We start from the raw sequence: 25,603 nt of genomic DNA, 5'->3' as shown, positions 1-25,603 counted from the left end.
ATCACTGCATCTCAAAGTATTATCTTACATTGGAGTCAACAGGGGTGCTTTAGGATTCCTGATGCTTGGGGCTAGGTTCCCACTCCTACACTTTATATTGGTGGTTATTGATGGTTTTGAAACAGGGTCTCATGGAGCCCAAGTTGGCCTCAAACTTACTATGTAGAAGACTGTCTTCAATTCTTGATCCTCCTTCCTCTACCTCCCTAGTGCTGGGATGAACAGCCATGTGTCACCACCATGCCCACTTTAGAGAATCTTATATATTGTGTTCAGGGTTAAACAAAAAACTATTTAAAACCTCCAGAGTGATTCCAGAATGCAATCATGTTTAGAGAATGAGATACAAAGACAATCATGGAGTAATTATTCCTAACACCACATCTTAGTTACTTTTCTATAGCTATAATAAAACACCATGACTGGAGCCATTTATCATAAGGAGGGTTCATTTTGGGTTTATGGTTCTAGAATTCCCACTAGGTTTACACTTGTAGGGTCCATGATAGAGGGGCAGAGGTACTAGGTAGGCAACTAGAGCCGTGGTAGAGCCTTCCTATCTCAAGCCACAAACAGGAAGCAGAGAGAGGCCCTGGAGATGGCAAGGGGCTTTTAAAGCCTCAGAGGCCTCCCCTAGTGACATACCTCCTCCAAAACCACACCTCCTAAGCCTCCAAAACAGCCATCAGTTGGGGATCAAGTGTTCAAATGCCCTAAATTATTGGGGGGGGGGGGTTGGGGCATCACATTCAAACCACCATGCACTGATAAACATTTTTTATCCGTGCCTGAAGGTAATTCTGCAGTCATTTTTAGAAAGATCAAAGGTTTGGTAAACAATTGGCATGAGAAAGTATTTCTCCATTATTATTCTTTCATGAGTGCATTCAACATGTTCACCTTTATCTTTATCACAAAGCCAAATATGCTCAACACTTCCCTCCACCCCCAGCTCTTCATTTTTGGCTACCTTAGACCTCAAAATTCTCTTATTTCTTTGAACTCATCAGATTTTTTTTAACTGCCCTGAACTGTGTATCCAGAGTTCTTACTTCTTGTTTATTAGCATCTCACCTCACCTTGTACCCTGCCCCCTACTACTGCCCTCCAGATGAACAGTGAGCCCCTCAGTTCACACATCAGCCAGAGAGGTGTGGAGGTGGAAATGATCTCTCACAGGAAAAAGAAAAAAAAAAAAGGCGAAGACTTTTCAGTTAGACATACCTAAATATGTTCATTTTCTATTATTAACTATAGGGTCTTGGGGAAAAATTGAACATCTCTGACCCCATATTATTATTTGTGAAAAAGAGGTGATAATATTAATCTGGCCACATTCTTGTAAAAAAATCAATAGGGTAAATACTCATAAAGGCCCTAGAACAGGCCATGCGACTGCCTGTGTGATCAAATGAAGTTTTTATGGTTGTCCGAATTGAGTATTTTGAGAGCTGAGCATTACTGGACACGTTACTGTCATATGTGTTCTGGGCCAGAATATTAACTCTTTAGTGGATAAATCTCTCAAAATACCTATCTGATAACCCAAAAGTGATATGCGTGATGACTTAAGCAAAATGATTTTCACTGAATAATTTTTTTCTTAAAAAAAAAAAAAAGGTAAAGCCTGGCTCAGAGAGATGGTCCAATAAGTACAGGTTCTTGCTCCTTAGCCTGACCAAATGACTTCAACCCTCAGCACCTGCATGGTAGAAGGAGAGAACTAACTCCTACAAGCTGCCCTCTGACTGCCATGTGGTACCATGACACATGTGTGTCCCCCAATAAACAAGTAAATATAAAATTTTAATTGGTAGACAAGATGATTCAGTCAGTATATTACCGATCATGCAAACCTGAGGACCTGAAATTTAAACCCAGAATTAAAAGTCCAGGCCTGGAGGTGCATGCTTGTAATCCCTGCATTGTGGACAGTGGGGGAGTGTAGCACGAATCTTAAAAGATCTTATTAATAAAAACAAACCCAGGTATTGGGGTAAATTCTGAAAGATCAGAGAGACAGAACAAGCCACAGCTACCTCACCTTGTCAGTTCCTCAGCTGAACCTGTTTCCTCAGCCTGGAAACCTCTGTGTCCTCATCCAAATGGATCTCAGCTGAACTGCTGCTAAAAGCCTAAAAGCTTAACCAGCTCTAGTTCCTGGTCCTCATGCCTCACATACCTTTCTGCTTCCTGCCATCACTTCCTGGGATTAAAGGCATGAGTCACCATGCCTGGCTGTTTCCAGTGTGGCCTTGAACTCACAGAGATCCAGATGGATCTCTGCCTCTGGAATGCCAGGATTAAAGGCATGTGCTACCACTGCCTAACCTCTATTTTTAATATTATGGTTGTTCTGTTCTCTGACCCCCAGACAAGTTTATTGGGGTACACAATATATCAACCACAGGAGAGTGCATAAACACGATGACCCCTGAGGATCATTGGCCAGCCGATGTAGCCAAATTGATGAGCTTCTAGTTTACTGAGAAACTCTGTCTCCAAAACTAAAAATTGTATAATGATCAAGGATAGAATAGATAGGCACAGTCAATCTACACACCCCTGCACTCTTACCCACACACATGTACACACACACTAACAAGTACATACACCACACACACATAGGAAGCAAGAGATGAGGAAAGGACTGAGGAAGAAAATCACATGCCCACATTGCTGTGGGAATGTAGAGGCGCTATATAATAAAATCCTGGATAAGTGATGCCTTGAAAAAGAAATAGATACGGTGAAACTTTCCTTCCCTTGGACTTGAAGGTATTTCCAGTAAATGCCATTGGAGATGAAGAGAAAATGTGAAGCCAATTGAAACATACTATAACAGACACATTAGCAAGTAATTACCCGTGCTAATGAAAAGTACAAAGAAACCTCCCTAATGATCTAGGGAGGCCCCAGAGCATCCTTGGAACTGTGTGTGTGGAGACAGTATGACTTTCTAAGCTAGAGCTCTGGCTGTTAGCATTTTCTAGACCAAGCAACACAGTTGTTTTGCTTTGATAATGGATCCATTATTATATTCTTTTCTGTGGAGGGCTCCTCAACATCAGCAAAATGAACAGTTTCTCGTTTTCCTTGAGCTTCATTAAGTCATTCCAGGCCAACCTCCCTGGCATTTACTCCCCAGAATTGAAGAGAGGTGTGTGGAATGCAGTGCCTTGGTGGCCTTGGCTGTATCTGCTTTCCATGTGTGGTTATGCAGCATTCTAAGAAGAAGCTGAGGAAGGCAGGTGGGAGGCCTCTGCACATATTTCAACTTAGAGAAGCATAATGGAATGTCCATACCTTGTGGCCTGATGAATTTGTCTTTGCTTCTTTGAGAATGATATCTGGAGATTCTGTGCCACTCCAAAGCCTTTCCGCCTCAACACCAGCACAGATGGGATGTGAGGTCAGTAAGCAACTATAACAGAGCATATCTAGAATGGGGTCTCTCTGTGCAAAGGGATCCAACTTAACTCCAATTCCATAATATTTCACCAGGAATTACATAGAATCTATTATATTAGGACAGGTATGAGCTATTAGTTCATCCTTGTCATTATCATAGAGCAAAATAAGAACAATACACTCTTGAGTGGAACAAATGGGTCTAGTAAGGTAGAAGGTTTAGAAGGTTTAGAAGTTCGTAACTTTAGCAGTGAGGACATCGGTGGTGTGCTGAGACCATTTCTGACAAAGGTCACCAAGCAGAAAGTGGAAGGGGAGGAAACCAGATAGAGACTGAAAAAACTTTGAAGAAATTTCCCTGAGAAGGACTTTCAAGAGATTAGCCCTCATGTAGAATGGGGACTCTGTGTCAAACACAACCATGTTCTAAACCTATGATGGACACAGATGATGATACTGAGGTCAACAGTATCCTGGAACGCGCTCAGTCTCCCATCCCTAATTCTTGCGGGCTTATAGCCCCTGACCATTTGTGGTCCATGAGTCTTCCGGCACCATGATCGTTGAAGAAATTTAGATATTCATGATTAAAGCCTTAATTGGCAGAAAATATAAAGAAGTAAATTAAAATACGTTTTCCAGCATGGCTTATACATAGCTTATAACCTCAATATGAAGCATTAGCAATTCTTCATCTCTTAAGGGACTTCTCATGTGTCATCCTTTTGAAGGCCCAGAAAGAGTGTGGGTAGACACACCAAGAAAAGCCACAGAGTCACAGCATACAGAAATTCCCAGAGCCATCTGGACTGGAAAAAAATGTGTTTCTAGGGATAACTTTAGAGAGGTGCCTGACTCTAAAAGGGAAGAATTCTTTGCCCTGCAACGTGACATTACTCAATAGTCATTTGTTTATAAATGCCCATTTCCTAGCTCCTTGGTCTTCTTAAAAATAAATTCCAAGAACTTTAAACACTTACAACTAATGTACTGGATTATTTCTACTCTGTTTTAGAAGTTTGTTAGTCTTTCCTGACAAACTGACTTCAGATCAATAGAAAAACTATTTTTGATCAGTACTCATCCTAAAAGCTTTTTAAACACACCCATGTCTTATATATCATAAAAATTTACCATCTAAGAATAGGTGTCGAGCTGGGTGGTAGTGGTGCACACCTTCAGTCCCAGCAGTCAGGAGGCAGAGGCAGGTGGATCTATGTGAGTTCAAGGTCAGCCTGGTCTACAGAGTGAGTTCCAGGACAGGCACCAAAACTATACAGAGAAACCCTGTCTGAAAAAAAAGAAAAGAAAAAAGAAAAAGAAAGAAAGGAAGGAAGGAAGAAAGGAAAGAATACATGTCATTATTTTCTCTTCTCCTTAATCCTATTTCTACTGTTTTCTCATTGACAAAATAACTTGTTGAGAACAACCAGAAAGTGAGCTCAACACCATATATAAGGATGTCTGCATTCCATGCTTATCTGAGCTGGAGAGACAGGGACTCGTGACATTTTTCAAGTTGCATGAGCTTAATTAAAAGTTGATATTGACTGTTTAATCCTTAGCCAACTAGTAGTGTCTTGCAACTACCCATTGGAGCTTAATATCCTTCATTTTAGCCATGGGTTTGTATCAGAGAATGTACATTGCTTCTGAACAAAATAGAAAGTGAAATGTCAGATTTGAAGGTTTGGTTATTGTTATTATAATGATTATTATTATTCTATTTGTTAGGACATAGCGTTCCGAATGCATACTTGAAAGCCAAGCAAACATGAACAGTTTATCAACTTCCTGTTTCACTTTTTCAAAATAGAAAGAATCAAGGAATGGGTTCATGGCTGATTTAAAGCTAAGCAGTGATCCAGAGTCAAATTCAAAGCCAGCATGTATACCTCCTGATCAATATTTTTAGGATTACCAGAAATAAACAGATTAAAAATCAAAATAGCACCGTCCCATTTTTTGTTTTTATCATTAATAAGTTGGATAAGGATTTAAAGTGATACCCTATATTTTGAGGTTTTCTTTCTTTGTCTGCAAAATGAATAAAACCACACTTATAAATATGCTCTGAGGATTAAATGTGATAAAGAAGATGGATGCATGGAACATTTTGTAAATTACTTCATAATGTGCTTATAAAAGTATATATTACAAAATTAATTCGACTTGGCTGCTGATAAAGAACCCTGCAGCTCCCAGTTATGGGGCTGCACTCCCTGTGATCCTCCCTGCCTCCTTAACAGGGAAGATATTCTCTCTGAGTAACTATTATTGTTATGATAAGGTCTCCCATTTAATCTAGTCCTGATTCAGCCACAGTTTTGGTTTGGGTGTTCTTGAAAGAGAAGAATACAGATAGTGCATGGGAGCAGAGCAAGCAACCAGGAGTTCCATTAGTGCAAGAAAGGAAGAACACATACACGTTAGACAAAGAGAGGGCCAACCCAGGCCTTAAAGGGCCTCCTCCCAGGAGGCATGGAATTAAGTCTCTGTTACTCACTTTGTCCTTTCCATGAGGTGTTTCCAGACTAGCCCTTCCAAGAAGGGGATGTGCTTTTCTTGGGAGCCTATTTTACTCTAAATTGATCTATTACAAGCTTATACATAAGATGCAAGGTTATGCAGTGGCATTTATGTATGAAGCATTCACTAGAGGGATGGGTGAAAACTCCTCATCCATGCTTCCTTGTACGTAAAGCTGGATTGAACTGATTCAGCTATGGTAGACCATTGTCACCTCCTGTTCTTTATGTCCTGCTTTGGTGTAGTAGGCATTGGTAGCTCTATCCCAAAGCTAACCTCCTGCCTAATAGTGTTAGCCAAACTCTTAACCTTACTTCAGCCTGTACAATGCAAAAATGAACCATTTTAATGGATGGAGTACATATATTTGGAGGAACCGTGGAACAAAATTACTTGAAAGATCGTCATGCACATTTGTCTCCTGATCACCCATGAATCGGTCATCCTTACAAATGTTTGTCTTGATTACTCATGTTTGTGGATACATTCACATGTGCACATGCACTCTCATGCATACATACAGAAACATACATTTAGGCCTATATTCTTAATCTCGAGAGTGATTTCACTATACTTTTATCAAGATAACAATAAGGTGGGTCATGTATAGCTCACATCATCAGCATTCTGTGCTTTAATATGATGGAGGTAGACTACCAGTCAGGTAAGAGGATGGAATGCCAGGTAGGAGAGAATCAACATGTGTCCGTAAACATAACCTAATACTTAACCTGCTGGTAAATCTCATGCCTCTTCTTCCTATTCATACCTTGTGTAATATATACTATATAGCATATGTATATGTTATGTGTATGTGTATATATAGGATTGCATGTGTTGTTATAACAGACACACACATACACACACAAACACACACACGTGAGCTCGTGTGCACACTAAATAAAAAGACTACATGCTGCCCGGTATCTTCTTGTCTTATTACTGGGATTCCCAACTACACAAAGGCAAGATTTATCTTAATCATACCATGTTATTTTTTGCCTTAGTATTCTCTGGGAAGAGCTGGCCTGCCTTCTGTGTTCTGTACATCATAGTCTCCAATCACTTCTTTTCCAACCCCCAATATTTCCCAGTGTCTATGTGCTATGAGTATATGTGTCTATTAGGTAAAGTTTCTAGTGGCATCACTTTGCCTGACAAGTAGACAGGCACGTTGCTCGGTGGATACCTTCTTATCTTCCTATTAATGAGATGCCCACAGCTCAGATTAACTCCCCGAGACATTGAAGATTGCCTCAATAGGCTTTACAGAGAATCATTGCATTATAACCACTGGTTACCCTTTAGCCAGCCATTTTAAAATTTGGATATAAAAGTGATCCCATTTTCTTGCCCAGTTTTATTTCCCCTTGAGGCTCTATTATCTCCAAGGGACACCCAGATTTATCCGCCTTAATAGAGCACTTCATTGTTTTCCTTAGTGCCACAGATAAATGGATTTGTAAAGAGGAATGGAACTGAATTTTTCTCCTTTTTTTTTTTTGATAACATAGTAGGAATTCCAAAATGATTACTTGGGATATTTTCCTCACTGTGAATAAATTATTGTCCAAGCTAGCTGTTAATTTCTCTTGCCTGTATCAGTTTTGACAAAAATAAATAGAACTGCTTAAGAAAATATTATTCCCTCTCTTCTGGATATGAAGGAAAGAGGCAAATAAGCTTCCATTAATTAAGAGTGTATGCTGGAGGGTGTGAGACATCATGGGTCACTTTTTTGGCTGTTAATTTTGTGGTAAGTAAGCTGTGCCCTGTAGCAATTTGTGTCTAATTCACTGTTGCTTTGGACATTTAAATGCTAATTATCTTAGTTTTTAAAAATTATTGTGTGTGACTTTCCATGCCTAGTACCCTGGCTATCAGGAGCTGTCTCTAAGCATGTGTTTATCAAGGTACTGTACCTACATTTACAAGCTTGATGATCAGGTACAGAATTTGTCTAGAGGTACAGACTTCATCGGGAGTGTTTTCTAGACTGTTGTGCTATTAAAAGAAAATCTATAGAAAGAAGACATGGCAGGAATAGGGACCTGACTGACAACTCAAGGCCAGATGTAGGCATAAGGGAGCTGGAGCCCCAGAAAGGCTGGCATATCAGATGGCAGGTATTGGATACAGTTGTTGAGCACATAGGATAGAAAACTTTCTGGAAATTTAGCTGGCACAGCAAAGCATGTTCATATAATATTATCTTTTTGATACTAGATCATAACTAGCTTACACACAGTATGTGTGTGTGTGTGTGTGTTTCATGACTTATTAAATAGATTAGCTACATTGATTTTTTACTTTGAGATTTCCAGACAATCACACAATTCTTGTATTTTTCAGTCCTGTTGCTGTATTGTATGTTAATGAAAGCCAATAGCAAACATTTAAAAAGTTTTTCTAGATTAGGGCTCCTCCAAGAATCAATAATCTCATTGACATGGTTCAAAAAGCTATCAATTCTATGAGGACCACTAATAGCTGCAGAAAGCATGCATGTAAACACCACCAGGAAAATCAATATTCTCTCTTGGTTATCAATAACACTTGAAGGGAATTGGAATTATGAAAACATTGTATATACCTCATGTCTTAAATATTTGAAAAGATCTGCTTCAGATACTGGAAATCCAGGACAAAGCAACTATAAGTTAGGTTTTCTTGTTCCAATAACTTATTCCCAGATAATTTCTATTAGATTTTTTGCTGTGGAGTTATAAACTTACCAACTACACAGACAAACCCTGTCCAGCAGTTAGAGAGATAAACTAGACACATTGTTGTTGATAAAATACCAGAGATTGTAGAAGAAGTTGTACATTGGTCAAGCTACTTATGAATGTTCTGATGAATACAGCTCTTGTATAGACTTTCTTCCTTGGCGGTTATGGATGCTTCCACTATCATGACTTCAAATACAATAGAGACCATTATGGAAATCTACAACTGGTCAGAATACAAAGAATAAGTAATTACAGGGTAACAACCCCATACATCTTGAAGCAACCGCTACATGTTAGACTCAGGGAAATTCACAAAAGATAAGGCAGACTGATTGTAAGAACCTGAAGATCAAGAAGTCTTACTGTGAGACAGCATCTTTTATATATCATGGGGAAGCCATATTCATAAGTTCTCAACAATACAGTTGTGTGAGCAATATCAGCATAATGACAATACCAGTTGGCATGCCAGTGTAAACAGGGCTAGTTCCACATGGTCCCACTCCTAGATGAAGAGTTATCAAGTTGCCAATACCTGCTCGGAGAGGGAGAACCATTCTCCTTTAGGGACAGGTCCCTTCATAGGGTGTCCAGTAGTAACTTCTTATTCATTAATTTTTTGTTGTTGTTTTCAAGACAGGGCTTCTCTGTATAATAGCTCTGGCTGTCCTGGAACTTGCTTTTTAGACCAGGTTGACGTTGAACTCACAGAGATGTGCCTGACTCTGCCTCCCGACTGCTGGGATTAAAGGCATACACCACTACTGCCCAACTTTATTCATTAATTCTTAATATGCTACAGTTAATTGTTTTCCTAGGAAAAATGAAAAGCAGTGAAAGATCCAGAAGTTCCAACTCTATGGTTCACCTCTTGGGAGTTTATAGAATTATAAAAAAGGTGTATTCACTGGAGGATAAAAGCCATAAGAAGGATTCTAATCCATTGCCTCTATGTCTGCTGGAGTTTCTCTATTGTCTCAAGCAGTTAGCACTCATCATTTATTTCCACACATCTTCAGATTAGAGGAAGATTATGGTAGTTCATCCCACTGACCTAGTGGCTCTTTACCTTGCTAATACTGAAACCCTTTAGTATAATTCCTCACATTGTGGTGACCCACAACCATAAAATTATATTTATTGCTACTTCATAACTGTAGTTTTGCAACTGTTAGGAATCATAATGTAAATATCTGATATGCAGGCTATCTAATGTGCAACCCCCAAAGGGGTCATGACTCACAGTTTAGAACTGTTCCGCCTGAAGAGATTTAGAATTTCTAGGAGAATGACCTTAGGGCATGTAAGTGACAGTGTTTCTAGAGAGATTTAGCTGAAGGTGGAGGCCATAGCTTGAATGTAGGATCATCGCATGGGTCCCAGACAGAATAAAAACAGAAAGCAGCTTCCAAAACTGATTCTCTTCCTCTCTCTTTGTCCTCATACTCTCTCCTGATAGTAGATACTAAATGATGAGCTACTTCATCCTTTAGCTTCCATACTCCCTTTGTCTTCTTGGACTGTATACCCATTAAATGTGAGCTGAAGTTGCTTTGGGTAGGTATTTTGTTAGAGTGATAAGGAAAATAACTAATCCAGAGATAAGGACTAATAGGTCCTACTCAGAATACCAGCTCTGGCCCCAGTCCTGACTCCCAGCAGTGACCAAATAAGTCATACTTACACATTTTCTTATTTATTTACTGTGTGTGCACATGCAAGTGTGTGTGTGTGTGTGTGTGTGTGTGTGTGATAGCATGCAGGAAAAGGTCAGAGAACAACTTCAACAGTAGAGGTTCTGGGATTGAACTCAGATCATCAAGCTTGGCACCAAGGACCTTCACCCACTGAGGCATTTCACTGGCCCTCAGTCTTTAATGTTGTCACTTCTTTTCTGCAGCTTGCTCTGTGATTGGCTGACTATTAGTTTCAAAGTGAAATTTTTGTTAAAATTTAAAAAAAATGTTTATGAATGAAATGACAGCTCATCCTCAAAGAAATAGAATTAATAGGAGAAGGGAATGATTCTGGGAACTCCTTAGTGCATAATGAATTCAACATTCTTCAATCAAATTTAAAATTTAATTATAGGTAATTGTTCTTTTTTTAATGAAGTACTTTTGACATAATGTTCCATTATCATATAATTAGATAATTAACTCCCTGAATCACATTATAACTTATTTTCTTCATGTTTTCTTTAAATATTTATATACTGTACCCATTGTTATAACCTCAAAGCTTACCATAATTAAGTATATAAGCCAGAATAGGTAGTAGAGAGCTTGTTGCAAGATATTGTCTTGGTCTGCCTTATGTATGCTGCTATAACAAAATACCTAAGACTTAGCTACTTTAAAAATAAAAGAGCTCGTTTAACTCATTATTATTATTATTATTATTTGTTTTTTTCAAGACAGGGCTTCTCTGTGTAGTTTTGGTGCCTTTCCTGGATTTCACTCAGTAGACCAGTCTGGCCTCGAACTCACAGAGATTCTCCTGGCTCAGCCTCCTGAGTGCTGGGATTAAAGGCATGCGCCACCACCTCCAAGCATAAATCTTTGTAACTGGATTGTCCAAATAGCCTGCCATGAATGTTTTGGTGATGCCTCCATGGTAGTGCCATAGGATGGCAAAGAAGCAGAAAGAAAATCAGATGATTATAGGAGAGTCAAATGTACAAAGTGGTCTCATTTCACTAAGATTTGCTCTCATGAGATTAAGTCACTTCAAAAGACCAACATTAATCCTTTCCAAAAGTAGTATTCTTATAATCCAAGACACTGTCACATTCTACTCCTTAACACCGAGTTCCAAGATTCAGCATGAGAGCCTTTAGGATCACACTCAAATTTGAACCACAGCAGGTACACAGTGCTGTTTCCCCAGATTTATCCCTTTGATCATCAACTTGACAGCATCAAGAAGCACACAGAAAATGAGCTTCTGGGTAGACTTGTGAAGGGAATTTTTAAGAATGCGTTAACTTAAGTAGGAAAACTGGCCCTAACCACTAGGGTGAATAAAAAAAACAGAAGCATTCATCTCCCTGAAGATGAAATATGACCAGCTGAGATGTTTCTGCTGCTGTGACTTCCCTACTCTGATGGACCGCATCCTAGAACTGTGAACCAAAATGAACTCTTCCTCACTTAAGTTGCCTGTGTCATCATGCTTTGTCACAGTGACAGGAAAAGAAATTAATACACCTCCCCACACTCTTAGTCTACCAGATAATGGCTTGCCATGTACCTCCTATATTCCAAAACTACAGCAGGCACTCAAGTCTTCACGGAAAATTTGGCAAATGTTTAATATGTACTTAGTCAGACATGTTTGTAAAGCTGTATGTAGGAAAAGGAGTGGCGAGGTGTGACTAAGCTGTTACCGTGGACATCAGAGAAGGTATAATTTAACAATAGAGAACTTAGGAAGGATGCTTATGGTTTCTTAACTCACAGAGTAAAAGAGGAAGTGGTGTGCAGTGTCTGTCTCAGATATCTCAAACCTGTAGGTGTAGTGTACCGCTGATGTCAGGGTCACATTTTCTGGCCATGATCAATCTTGTGACACTGTCCCAGAGATAATGCACACGTTGAGTTAACTTGTCATTAAACATGGCTTCCTCCAAGTCCCTTAGCTCATACCCTTCCTTGTCTCACTTCTCAGTTGGCACACTAACACAATGACATACTAACATAATGACATTCATATCCCGTGTTTGCACATGACCAAGGGAGTATTTTTATCATTGCTTTTTTTACCCTAAGACTTATAATTAGTTTTCCATTATTTATTTTTGATCATATTATTTAAGCTTGTTATTTAACTCAGTTACCCTACCTATGGAGGTTCAGAAAATCATGAGGCCTGCAGGTTAAAAAAAAAAAAAATGTCACTCGGTGCTCTTCTTAGAACAGTCTAAAATACAGAATTTTTTGGATATTATTTTTGTTCTGATTTTTATTTATTTTCATGCTTAGTTACTTAATTAGTTTCGTATTGCTTTTTTTAAGGCAAGGTTTTAATATACAGCATGGGTTAGCCTGGTATTCACTTTGCAATCTAGGCTATCCTTGAACTTAAGGCAATACTCCTCTTGCAGCTTCCCAAGTACCAGTGATATAAGTATAAACACTAAGTGGCTATTTTCTATTATCATTAACCAGAGATTCAAATTTATTATTTTTTTAAAAAAAGGCTCTATACATGTGTGTGGGCTTTTTTTCCTATCCAAAACTCATATATGAATATTCATGAGTGAGTTTAACAGACATGTTGGGAGACTGACATGCATTAAAAGCTATCCTGTGTTGGAGAAGAAAAATAAAGGTAATTGAAGTGACAATGGCCTTAAAAGAATTGTCTCCATTATTCTGATATTCAAATGGTTTATTCCAGTGGGTATTGCACTCATGAATATTCTTGGGATTTTACCAACAGTCTTATAAAAAAATCAATAAATAAAAGAAGAAAATGAAACAGAAGAAAAACAAAATAGGAAAACTTATTGCTGCCTTATAGGAGCATTATTGATTAACTGTTTAATCTGCCTACATGCAGTGGTATGGCTTCTAGAATTTTGACCTTGCATATACCCATGAGTACTTGAGAAAATCCCTCAATCCTAAAATTGAAGGTTTTCATTTTCAGAGGCACACCCCCATACAAAGCCTCAGGAACTTCAACATTGGCTGAAAGACAAAAGGACAGCATGCATCTATCTTAGCACTTCATTCTTCCCAAGTTCCTTGAAAGGAACTACATTGCTGTTACAAAACAATGATAGCTTTAGCTAGCTTATTAATTTTGTTCTGATTAATCACTCATTAGAACATGATTATCTAACTACATTCTGTCTCTGAGCAAGTCTTCCAGGCATATACCACCACCAAAACAATCATCTCCACACTGAACATCACCACCATTACCACCACCACCACCCTCACCACCATCACCACCAACACCACCATCTCCACACTCAATATTATCACCACTACCACTACCACTACCACCGCCACCACCACGACCACCACCCTCAACATTACCACCACAACCAGCATCACAACTGCCAACACCACTTTCTTCTTTTCCTCTTCATTCTTTCTCCCCCTTTTCTCTTCTTTCTCCCTTCTTGATTTTAACTAATTATTTGTTTTTAATTTTTGACAGTTTTATGTATGTGCACACTTTATTTCAGTCCTTCTTGCCCTAAACAATTACCATATCTCATGCCCCTCCTTTTTCGTGCCTAATCTCATCTCTCTCCTATCTAACCCCCTCTCTGTTGTCACCTATTTTTAGGAAATTCTTTTGCTTGATTTAAACTTAATGGGTCTTGATTTAGGTATCTTAATGAATAATTTTTCTTTGGTGAAGGCAGTGGAGTATTTTTTGAGAGTTGTTTTGTTACATGTATTTGTATGTGGTGCATGCACATGTGTGCAGGCGTGCACACCTATGCATATATGGAAAAGGCCAAAGGAGGATGACTGGTGTCCTTCTTGATCATTCTCCACAATATTTCCTTGAGACAGGGTCACTCACTGCAACTTCTGGTGGACACCCTCCACCACCACCTAATCCTGGGATTACAGACATACGTGGCCATGTGCAGCTTTTTATGAAGGCACTAAAGATTCAAACTAAGGTCCATATACTTGTTTAGAAGAGCTCTTACTTATTGAGCACGCCCCTAAATGATAATTTATAATCAAGATTGAGTGTCACCTTCCAGCACTGTGGAAGACAGCCAATAGGGATGGAGCTTCCAGGTCAGCACCAGCATAATTTCTCTCTGTTCTGCAGCTCAAATATGTGGTGTCTTCAACAGGAGAGTCTCAGTGCCAACTTCTGGATGGCATCTAGAGCATCAGCAATAGCCTATAATGTTGGTGGGGGAGATGATCTGGCCAATAACTGCAGAAGACGTAATCCATTGTTGCCATTGGGCTTGTTGTTGCCCTTTGGTACCCTGTAGAGGCACTGCATCCATTACCGGTTAATCCCATTTAAACTCATTTTATATATCTGCATGTGTTTATTTTAGATAGCTTTTTCAGAAATAGGTTTCCATGTGACTTTTTCAAAGGGTCTTTAGAACACCAAGATGCTAGGCATGCTACCAAAAGAAATCATCATCATCAGTGAACCCTGCAAGCTGCAATAGTGATGGGCCTGGCAAGAGATGCCCACTTTTGTAACACGGCATGAATGTTATGGGAGTAACCAGTTTCTGATTGAATTCAAGGCCCACTCCCTAAGATGAAACCCTCATCTGGCACTGTCATCAAAACCCATGAATAGACAGTCAGAGACTGTAAGGCAGAACCTACTACAGCTGCTCTGCTAAATGGTCATATTCTTGAACAGACTCCTAACGACTTATCCTTATATTCATAGATTAGTATGTCTCTCAACTTTCATCAGATAAGCTTGGTTTTAAAGTAGATGATAATTAACACAGGGATCCATACCTGCTCAAGGTGCAAAGAATAAGAGACCGTGGAATAATCAGCCCTAAATGTGACATCTATACCATACTTCCTCCTTTCAAGCCTCAGGGATCATTGTGGAAGGGGAACTGAATATATATATATATATATATATATATATATATATATATATATATATATATAAAATATGAATTTAAGGAATTAGTATTTTCTGGACACAAGAGGGCAGTTGCACATATGAACACACAGCAATGGTCACAGCATGCACAAAACCTGCACAAGCTCAGGGCTGCCAACATCTTGGCACAGAGAGGGAGGTGGGTATGATGTGGTAGCGCAAAATGAATAGCTATTAGCAATCGATTGATGTTGAAACAGGGAGAGTCAGTTTCCTTTAAAGATGCTTAATTGTTTTAAGAGAACACAAAGATAGGTCGGTAGGAAAGGGAGGGTGCACCTGAGAGGAGTGGAGGGTATGGTAACATGATCAAAACACAACTCTCAAAGAAATCATAAAACTTTTTCTGAAAGTAAATGTTTCTGAAAGTGAATGTTGGCTCACTATTTAATTTGAAGATCAAACCGGTAAGAAAATATCAAGGAGTGAAAATGTAGAGGAGGCAATCTGTCAGTATTCTAGCAAACACTTAAACAAAAATGAATGCCCCTTAAGGCCCAACAGCTAGAAAGGTTAAATTAACTCCAGTGGGATCAACAGATTCCTAAGTATCTAAATGGTGCTCTGTTCAATGACTTGATAAGCCCAGCATCTTCTTGGTAGACTAAATTATAGGTGACTATTCATTGGGATGTATATGTATATGTAGAATGTGCATGCATGTGTGTATGAGAGAGACTCTCATTATTGAATGCAGAGCTTGAATGTCTAAGTGAAAAATAAAGAAACCTGGAGCCTTTGGTTGTCTTTCTGCATACTTCTATAAGACAAATCTCTCTCTCTCTCTCTCTCTCTCTCTCTCTCTCTCTCTCTCTCTCTCTCTCTCTCTCTCTCTCTCCTTCAGTTTCACAATCTATAAAATAAGAAAACAAATGCTTTCTGTCTGTTTTGTAGCAGAGGGATGAAGTCTGTGACAGCCACACTTCAGCTCAGCCACGCGTTGGGGTTGCTGTTTTTTTTTTTTTTTTTTTTTTTTGGTTTTTCGAGACAGGGTTTCTCTGTGTAGCTTTGCGCCTTTCCTGGGACTCACTTGGTAGCCCAGGCTGGCCTCGAACTCACAGAGATCCGCCTGGCTCTGCCTCCTGAGTGCTGGGATTAAAGGCGTGCGCCACCACCGCCCGGCTGGGGTTGCTGTTTTATGGGGCTCACAGCCTCCAGTTTTGCAGCCTCAAAGTTCTGAGGCTTCTTTCTCTCTTCATGCTAATCTCAGTCTTCATGCCTTGGTCAGCTTACCGTTCACAAGTTCATGTTGATTATAAAGGCTACTCTGACAGATAGTCTATCCTCTCTCTGTACTCTGAAAGAGTAAAGCAAGCGCCTTAAAATCCCCCCCCCATTCCCATATGTTCAAAATACATTCTCCACAAATGTATCTTTTAAAGATACCTGAGCACTGAAGGCAGGGAATGTCAGGTGGACCAGAATTTCCATTCGAATCCTTCTGGGTTCTGGGCAGTTGGGATGCTCTGCCGGGGGCTTAATGAAAATGTCTGGATATCTAACAGCCATGTCCTGACTGGGTCAAGTACATGGTACCTTGCCCAGTAGGGGACCATTCTGTCATACTAGTCAGTTGATGAGCAAGAGAGAGTTAGCAATGGCAAAGGCCATTCTCCCTGCATGGGATAGATTCAAACGCACAGAAAGTACCAGGTCAAAAGTTCAAAGTGCTGCTTGCTCATTCTTCTGGCAGAAGTAGGATCACAAGGGAGAAGGAGTTACACGCCACAGGAACTGAAAGGAGAGGGTTTTGAAGACCTATAAACCAGTTCCAGTCAAAAGGCAGCTGCAATATTCTAGACTCCTAAGACTGAAAAAAAAAAAAAAAAAGTTTCAGGCTGACAGCATATCTTCATTCTGATAAGAGGGGAAAAAGTGTTTCTTCTCATTCTGGCAACCCAGCAAGGAAAAAGAGGTATTAGCAGAAGCTGGAGCCTGCAGGGGTCTGGCCCACATCCCAGCTATATCCTGAGATAAAGACAGGGCTTCCAAAACTCCTTGTGGGGGGAATCTGCATTTCCTGTCCTAAATGCTTAGGCCATCTGGAATGTCTATCATGGAAGAGTTAAATTTATGGAATTGTCCTCACAGGCTCCCAAAACGACTTGCAGTGCTCTACAGAATAAAAATAAGTTGAATGGAAACAAATGCGGTGGATTTCCCAATCTTCTAGTGGAGCAGGCACAAATACAAAATATGGAAAATACCGAAATAGAGAAACCAAGTTTCGAAACGTGCCCTTCACTGAATGATTTTAGTCAGGACAAATTTAGACTGTGGGATTGAATCTGGCAATTTGAGTTTACCCTTAAACCTTCCTCCCTTCGTTTAGCTGATGGTCTCCCATGGAGGTGGGAGGAAGGGAGCCAATGTGTTGTGCACAAGCCCCACAGCCCCCAAAGCTGTCAAAGACCTTTAATGATGGAAAGGCAGGAGAGATTTGTCTGCCCACGGGACGGAGTCACCCTTCTTCGGTGTCACTGTCATTTTTGAAATGTCTGGATATGAAACCGACAAGTAAAATCATATAATAAGAAAACTAATCCTGGTGCAAGCAAGTCCATATATAGCCTATGATTTTTCCTGTTGCTGTATAATAACATACCACAAATGTAATAGCTTTAAATAATATCCATGCATTATGTAAGTCAGACTTCTATCCAAAGGACTGGATTTTCAGTGCTGGACTTCAATATGGATAAAACAAACTATATCCTAAGCTGGGCACTAATCTTAGACTGTGGGGAAAATCTACTTCTGGGTTTTTTCTCTGGATGTTGGTAGGATTCTGTTCTGTAGGTTTGTAGTCTGCCTTGTCAGTCACTGGTACCCATTCAGATCCTTACAGCCATGGGGATTCCTTCTCAGGTAGACCTTCCTATCTTCTGGTAACTGAAGCTAATGAAGTCCTTCCCACTATTGAAATCTCCCTCTGGATTGGTTTCTGTTTGTAGTCTGGGAATCTCTCGGCTATTAAGATGTTGACGTTGATAGATTAGTATACCTGTTAATCTCCATTTTGTCATGTGATACAATTATAATCAAAGTAATGCCAATGTGCAGAGATAACAACGGACCTGGAAAGTTATCTTAAAACCGTGCACATGGCTTGGGACTCAATAAAACATTCAAAAGAATGAAAAGTTTTCCTACAAGATGGCGACTTGAGTGAACACCCAACAAAAGGAAGTCAGACTTTCTGTGTAGAATATAGAATAACAAGAAGTGTGATATGTGAGGGTGGTTATGGTTGTCCAACTGACATGGCTGCTGCTTAGAATCTTTTAAATGTAACCCCAGGAATGCATTCTACTTCAGCTAATGTAGTCACTTTCCCTCTTGACTTCCTGTCCAACTCCATTCCTATCATGGAAGTCTCAGCCTGAAAGCTTGAAGATCCTTTGGTTTTCTAGGGTAATAATACACTTGTGAATTCATTTAGTGATGTTGATTGTCTGTATCATGTGCACATTGATCTCCTGCTATAGAACTTCTCTTGTCCATCTATTTTCAGCTCCTCAAAGGCAGGTCACATAGGGCTCCTAACCTGTGAACCTTCTGCTAAGCCCAAGGAATCTGATTCAAAACAAATACTTCATGTATTATTATGAGGTTGAGATCAGTAGATGCATTCCCTTACACTGTGTTATTATATGCGGTAAATTATATGTCCAGCAGCTTTGCATGCTGTTACGTTAGCAAAACAGATTAAGGTTTTAAGTCCCACAATAGCCAATCAATATATATTGCAACACAGAATCCATAGATTTCAAATGAGTTTGTACAGCTCAGTTACCCTCTTTTCCCATTTAATTTAATCTGCTGGCTAGAGTGTGAGCACACTAATGTTAGGGTATTTCCTTCTTCTGGCCTGTAAGCACTGTTAGAATTAGCATCAGGGAGTATGGTTAGTGTTGTTTCTGATCCAAGTACCAGATGACTTACAACACAGTCACACTTTGGTCAATGGATCGTATTTTCTCCAATAAGATCATTCAGATCCTAAAGATATTAACCACCAGGTCAAACACAAGGTACTTCAGAGGCATCAATCAGAAAGTGATGGGAAAATCTAAAATATACAAGGCATGGCTTGTGAGGAAGGAGAGTGCCTAGAGAGATTGCTGCCAGAGAACACTCAGGTATAGTGACATCATCATCTAGGAAAGGACATGTCACTGTTAATGACAGGGGACAGAGGTCTCATAGCACAGGCAGAGTTAGAATGGCCACATGAGCCTCCATCATTGGGAGAGATCTAAGGAAGCCACTAATCATACCTCAATTCCCTCCAATGACATTTATTTAAATGTTGTCTCAATACTAGCACCTATCCTGAGATGTCTTATAAATAATGTTACCAAGAAATTTGATATTATAATTTGTAATAGGAAATCCATATTTAGTCTCTGTCCAGTTTCCTTGCATACAGATCCTAGAATTCATGGAGACTTGTGTAGAGATGGCTTTCCCCTTCTACCTGTGCTCTAGGGTTTTCTCGGTAGACTCAGAGTACAGGCTGGTTGTTAAGGACATCTACCATATGATTAGAAGTTTGCAATCTTTAAAGGCAGACAACAGAAGACAGACTGGAGGTTGAGTTAACCACCAATTGCCAATAATGCAGAAACGTCTATTTAATGAAGTCAAAAATAACAAATGGACAAAAAAGCATTCAAAAAACTTCCTGTGTACATGCAGGTGTCAGAATGGTGGTGTTCTCTGAGCAGACTGAGACGGTCCATGGTCTCTCCCACTCACTAAGTTCTAGCCACTTTCTCATCTCCTTGCCCAGTGTGTTCTTTGTAATATTTTTCATAACGAAGGGCAAATGTGTTTCTACATTAACTGTGAGCCACTCTAATATATCCTCAAACCCAAGCAGAAGATTGAGGTCATGGGTACTAGTTTTAACCAGTTTGTCAGAGGCACAGGTTACAATCTAGACTTCTAATTGACATCTGAAATAGGAAGCTGTCTTACGGGACAGTGTCCTTAACCATTGGAATCTGCACTGAATCTGGTTAGCAGTAGAATTAAACTAGATTTTTGAAAATCCAGTTGGTGCCTGTTGGGGAACAAATATACACAGGAAAAATAAACTACATCCTGTGTCAAAAGTCTTCTGTATTATGCAGAAAGCGAGTACAGGAAAAAGAGGCAATTAGTTTTCCTGTCTATACATATTGAAACACCTAAGTGGGGGAAATAGAAACTATTTGAACCTCAACTCCTGAATGGGCTATCCAGGGAGGATCCCCAAATTAGGCTGGCTCCTCAGCTCTCTGTATAACCTGCATCTTTGCACTTTGAAGAGGCTAAACATGGTCAGATGCTCCAAGAAATCATGGACAATGGTCAAGATGGAGACCTGGTAATATTAACTCCATTCGCATTTACCTTATTGGTGCCTAAGCTAAGTTACTAGGTGCCCACAAGAGGATAGTAACATTCCCTGGGATGAACTGTATCTATATACTAATTAAGCACATCAGTTAACTCAGAAAGAAATATAAAGAATACAGATTAGCTAGATAAAAATTTGTCTTTAAAAGATACGTATACATATATATCACACATTCACACATGCATGCATGAATTTGTCTTTAAAAGTCTTTAAAATATATATATATATATATATATATATATATATATATATATATATATATCTTTTATATTGTGGTGTCTTTACTTCAGTGTATACAAGTTACCAGAATTTGTAACAATAATCACCTTCTGCTTTATTTACAAAATGCAAATCCCAGTCTTCTTTCTTTGCATGACCCCTTTGATAAGGTTCAGGTACATTCTAGAATCTACTGCATGCATACCTTTTAAGCAATAAACACATCGCTGATGTGGTCCTAAATAAACCCAACTTTCCACTTTGGTTATTTTTATTTTCTTGAGGGGAGCCCTCTTGTGGGTGTCAGGCATATTACCAGACAAATGTTCTCTGATAATGGGCTGAGAAGAATGTTTCATGTTTCAATTAAGACAAAGTTCAACATGTATGCACTTTTTAATGCCTACATTGTTCTTTCACGTGTCTTCTCAAAGTAATTCCAGAAATACTAAGTCCCCATAGTTCGAAAGAAATAAAAGGTTATCTGGCTAATTTGGTCATCATTAGCATCGTGTGTGTGTGTGTGTGTGTGTGTGTGTGTGTGTGTGTGCGCGCCTGTGTGTCTGCTTGCATGCATGCATGTGTGAATGTGTGTGTACACTTACACATGAAAGCCAGAGATTGATGTAAGTTGGTCTGCTGTATTGCTCTTCACCTTGCCACTTGACACAGTGTCTCTTACTGAACCTATAACTACAGGATTATCTAGACTGACTGGCCACTTTGCTCCAGGGATCCAGTTGTCTCTTTCCCCCAACACCAGAATTACTGATGTGCTTAGCCATGTCTGGATTTTACAAGGGTGCTACTTGCTTGTCCAGTAAGCATTTTCCTGAGTTAGTCATCTTCCAAGACCTCAGGGAATGTCACATCCTCACCTGGGGTACTACTCCAAGAAAGTTTTGAGTGACAAGTTTATAGCAGACCCAGAAATGTTTACTTTAAAAATATGTTTTGAACTATGGATATGTGGAGGCCTGAATTACTCAAGGTCAGAGAATCTGAGCTTGCTTTACCCAGCAGGGCTGCATAAAGGGATGATTTGACCACGGGTGTGGTTACCAGGTGTTTGGAAGAGTCTGCACTTGGCTGTATCTAGCAAGGGAGAGGTCTTTCCCCTTGCCCCTTGGCATTGTTATAAAAAGCCCTTTTGAATAAAGTTCTGGGCTGTTGGGTATTAACCCAGGTCCTCCTGAAGCTATCCTGTGTTTCTTGTCTTTCCTCTTGTTGGCAAGGCCTGTCACTCTATCTACTATTTCTTATTCCTCTCTCCTCCTCATAGGAACCCTTTAAAAGCTGAGAGCCTCCCACATGAGTAAACAGAGGCTAAACGCTGTTAGCTCTGCTTTGAAGCATACTTGCTTAAAAACCAAGGGATGTTAATATTTTAAGTTATACATTCTCTCTCCAATGAAAATATTAACCTGGTAGAGACAGAGTCATACTCAATTTTCTATCCCACAGCTCTTAGTAAAGTGACTATTCTCAAGAGTATTTGATCATTATTTATTAGGCTGATTTATGCAACCCCAGTATATTAACTCATTGTTAATGGTATGAAAATTATAACTTCAATGAATCTGAATTTTGGAAAAGTTTCCACAATGATGTCTCAGCATAGTCAGATGTGGTGGGTACCTATAATCTCAGTGTTCACAAGGCAGAGTCTAGCTGATCTCTGCGAGTTTGAGGCCAGCCTAGTTTACATAAGAAACTTCCAGCCAGCCAACAGCCAAGAGTACTTAAGACCCTGTCTCAAAAATAAATAAATAAATAAAAAATAAATAACCCTTAAGGATCACAGGGGCATTCAAACTCGTACTGTGTATACTTTCAATAGTTATGTAGAAACGTTGAGAATTCTAAGTTTGTGTTACTCCCCCCACTTACATTTAAAAAGAATGTGCTGTTATATTTCAGTTAAACTTAATACAGTTTTTCAGTCCTTCTCATCATCCAATGTAATGAACTTGGTATGAGAGCAGTAATGGAAAAAGACAATCTGCGAAAAAATGTGTAACATAGATACTCTCATTTATATGCACAATTTTGAATTCCCAGAAAATAAGGAGCAGGTTACCATGCATTTACCTTCACAAATGCTGACACGAGCCAAGATGGGCTATAGGCAATCGGATCTGACGATAATATATTCCATCTGCAATTGCTAGAGATGCATGCAAGATAGCAGACAACCCCTTCCTTTTGAATTTCAAATGCTATATAACCTTTTGCAGATAACAAGGGATATTCATCTGAAATAATGGTAGGAAATTTATAACAGAGACCACATAATTAGTTGTTATTCTTTGCAAGTACCACATACTCTGATAGGAACAGGTTTAGAAAAAATTGTCCCCCAGTAAGTGCGTTCTCTCTCTCTCTCTCTCTCTCTCTCTCTCTCTCTCTCTCTCTCTCTCTCTCTCTCTCTCTCTCTCCTCTCCTCTCCTCTCCTCTCCTCTCCTCTCTTCTCCCTCCCTCTTCCCCTCCCTCTCCTTTTCTTTGTTGAATGGAACAGATTTACACATAGGGTAACTGGTAAAACATAAATGAAATGGCAACTAGTAGATAAAAATAAAAGGACAACTAGAAAATAGAAATAAAATATAAAACACAATCTTGAAATGATTGTAAGCCCTTCTAAATTGTTAGATACAATCCTAATGCCTATTCTTATAACAAATAATGTATATCTGGCTTTAAATTTTTACTGCCTGGTACCTTTACTCCAAAAGCTACCAATCAGTTGTAGAAAGGACAAAGTTTGGATTTAAGTTTGCTTTATACTACTGTATGACCCAGCACAACAATTTTAGTTCTGAGGGAAAAAAAAAAGAAATGTATCTTACATTTCCTGATACCAGGCCTTGCTGTGTATTTAGATAAATATTAGTGCCTTAGTTAAAGTTTCTATTGCTATGTAGAGACACCATGACTACAGCAACTCATATAAAGGAAAACATCTAACTGAGGCTGGCTTACAGTTCAGAGGTTTAGTCTGTTATTGTCATGGTGGGAAACGTGGTGGCATGTGGACAGATGTGGTGCTGGAGAATTAGCTGAGAGTTCTATATTTGTATCCACAAATAACAGGAAGAGAAGGTGAGGCATTGGCCTGGATTGAGCATCTGAAACCTCAAAGCCCACCCCCATCCCCAGTGACACACTTCCTCCAACAAGACCACACCTACTCCAATAAGGCCATGCCTTCTAATAATACCACTTCCTATGGGTCTATCAGGGCCATTTTTATTCAGACCACCACAATTAGCAGTCATCATAAGAGAATCAATATGACTGAATATCAAATTCAGTATTATCTTTTTTTTTCATCAAAACCACATGTATAGATGCATTGTGACCTTGTTTTCAAACTGTTTCACCTGTGGGAATGGTGGCTAGCATTCCTTGGTCTAACGTGAACTTTATTTCTAAACTACGGTGGGCATGTCTTTTGATCTGTCAGCTCATTCTCTGAGGCATGACACATACGTTGACTTCTGATTTGGTTTCTGACACCTCAGTTCACACTCTGGGCTAGAGAGCTATTAGGAGTGATAGTGGCGTCTGTAATAAACAGTAAGTATTGTCAGCTTGATTGGGTTTAGAAATGCCTAGGAGAAGTGGGGAAGGGGTTTGTGAGGGCATTTGCAGAGAGCATCAGCTCAGTGAAGAACAAATGCCTGAGTATACGTAGCATCCATTGTTAGGGTGGGGACTGAGATGGGATAAAATATAAAAAGGAGAAAAATGGTACCCTATTTGAGTGCCCTACTCCCCCTTCCTCCCTAGGTCCCACTTCCTAGTGTACCCCCTTTCTCCCTCTCTATATCATGATAGCTATGAGATGAAGGACCTCCTCTACCTCAGTTCCCAGTGCCATAATGTTGCTGAAGGACCATGTACTTACTGGAAGGACAGATACACGTACACAATGTATAACATATGACCAGAACTAAATGTCTAGAAAAAAAATCTTGAAAGGACTAGAAGCCTCCTCATTTGTGGATCCACATATATAGAAAATTATGATTAAAGTGGGGTTGTAGGTAGGCTACATTGTTGATTAAAGAGACCCCAGCTCAGAGCCGACAGGTGCAAAAACCAACCTCTTTTCAATAATAATAATAATAAACAATAGCAAAATGTTTATCCTACATATTTAAGAAACTAACTGGTAAGTCACTGACTGATGACTGAAAAATCAAAAACAAAGAAACTAATAAATACATGCAATAAGGTATATATATGTGTGTGTGTGTGTGTGTGTGTGTGTGTGTGTGTGTGGCATTTGCTAAAATACTTTAGAAAAGACTGTGAATAAATGGATCACATTGTCTGCCAAATATCAACAACAATATGGAATAACCTGGAGAATGGAGAAAATCTCATTTCTAGGGTTACCACATTGAGATATTAAAACTGGCCACTTTTCAATGAAAACATAAGATTATATTACAATCAGAAAACTTTATCTTATTCAAAGAGATAGAAAATTTATATTGGTGAATCCTGAAGATTTAGGGCAAACATTATCAAATAAACAATAAATATATGTGGCTTTTCCCTTTGGAGCAACACAACTTTTTTTTTTTTCTAAAGAGACACATTTTGAGGTTACAGATTGCCACTGAATAGCTCAGTTTAAAAATGTTAATTTTATATTACATGA

This window comes from Peromyscus californicus, unplaced genomic scaffold (genome assembly GCF_007827085.1).
Source record: "Peromyscus californicus insignis strain IS unplaced genomic scaffold, ASM782708v3 Scaffold_1__1_contigs__length_55948999, whole genome shotgun sequence".
NCBI lineage: Eukaryota > Metazoa > Chordata > Mammalia > Rodentia > Cricetidae > Peromyscus > Peromyscus californicus.
The sequence above is the reverse complement of the archived record's forward strand: the minus strand, read 5'-3'. Positions refer to the sequence as shown.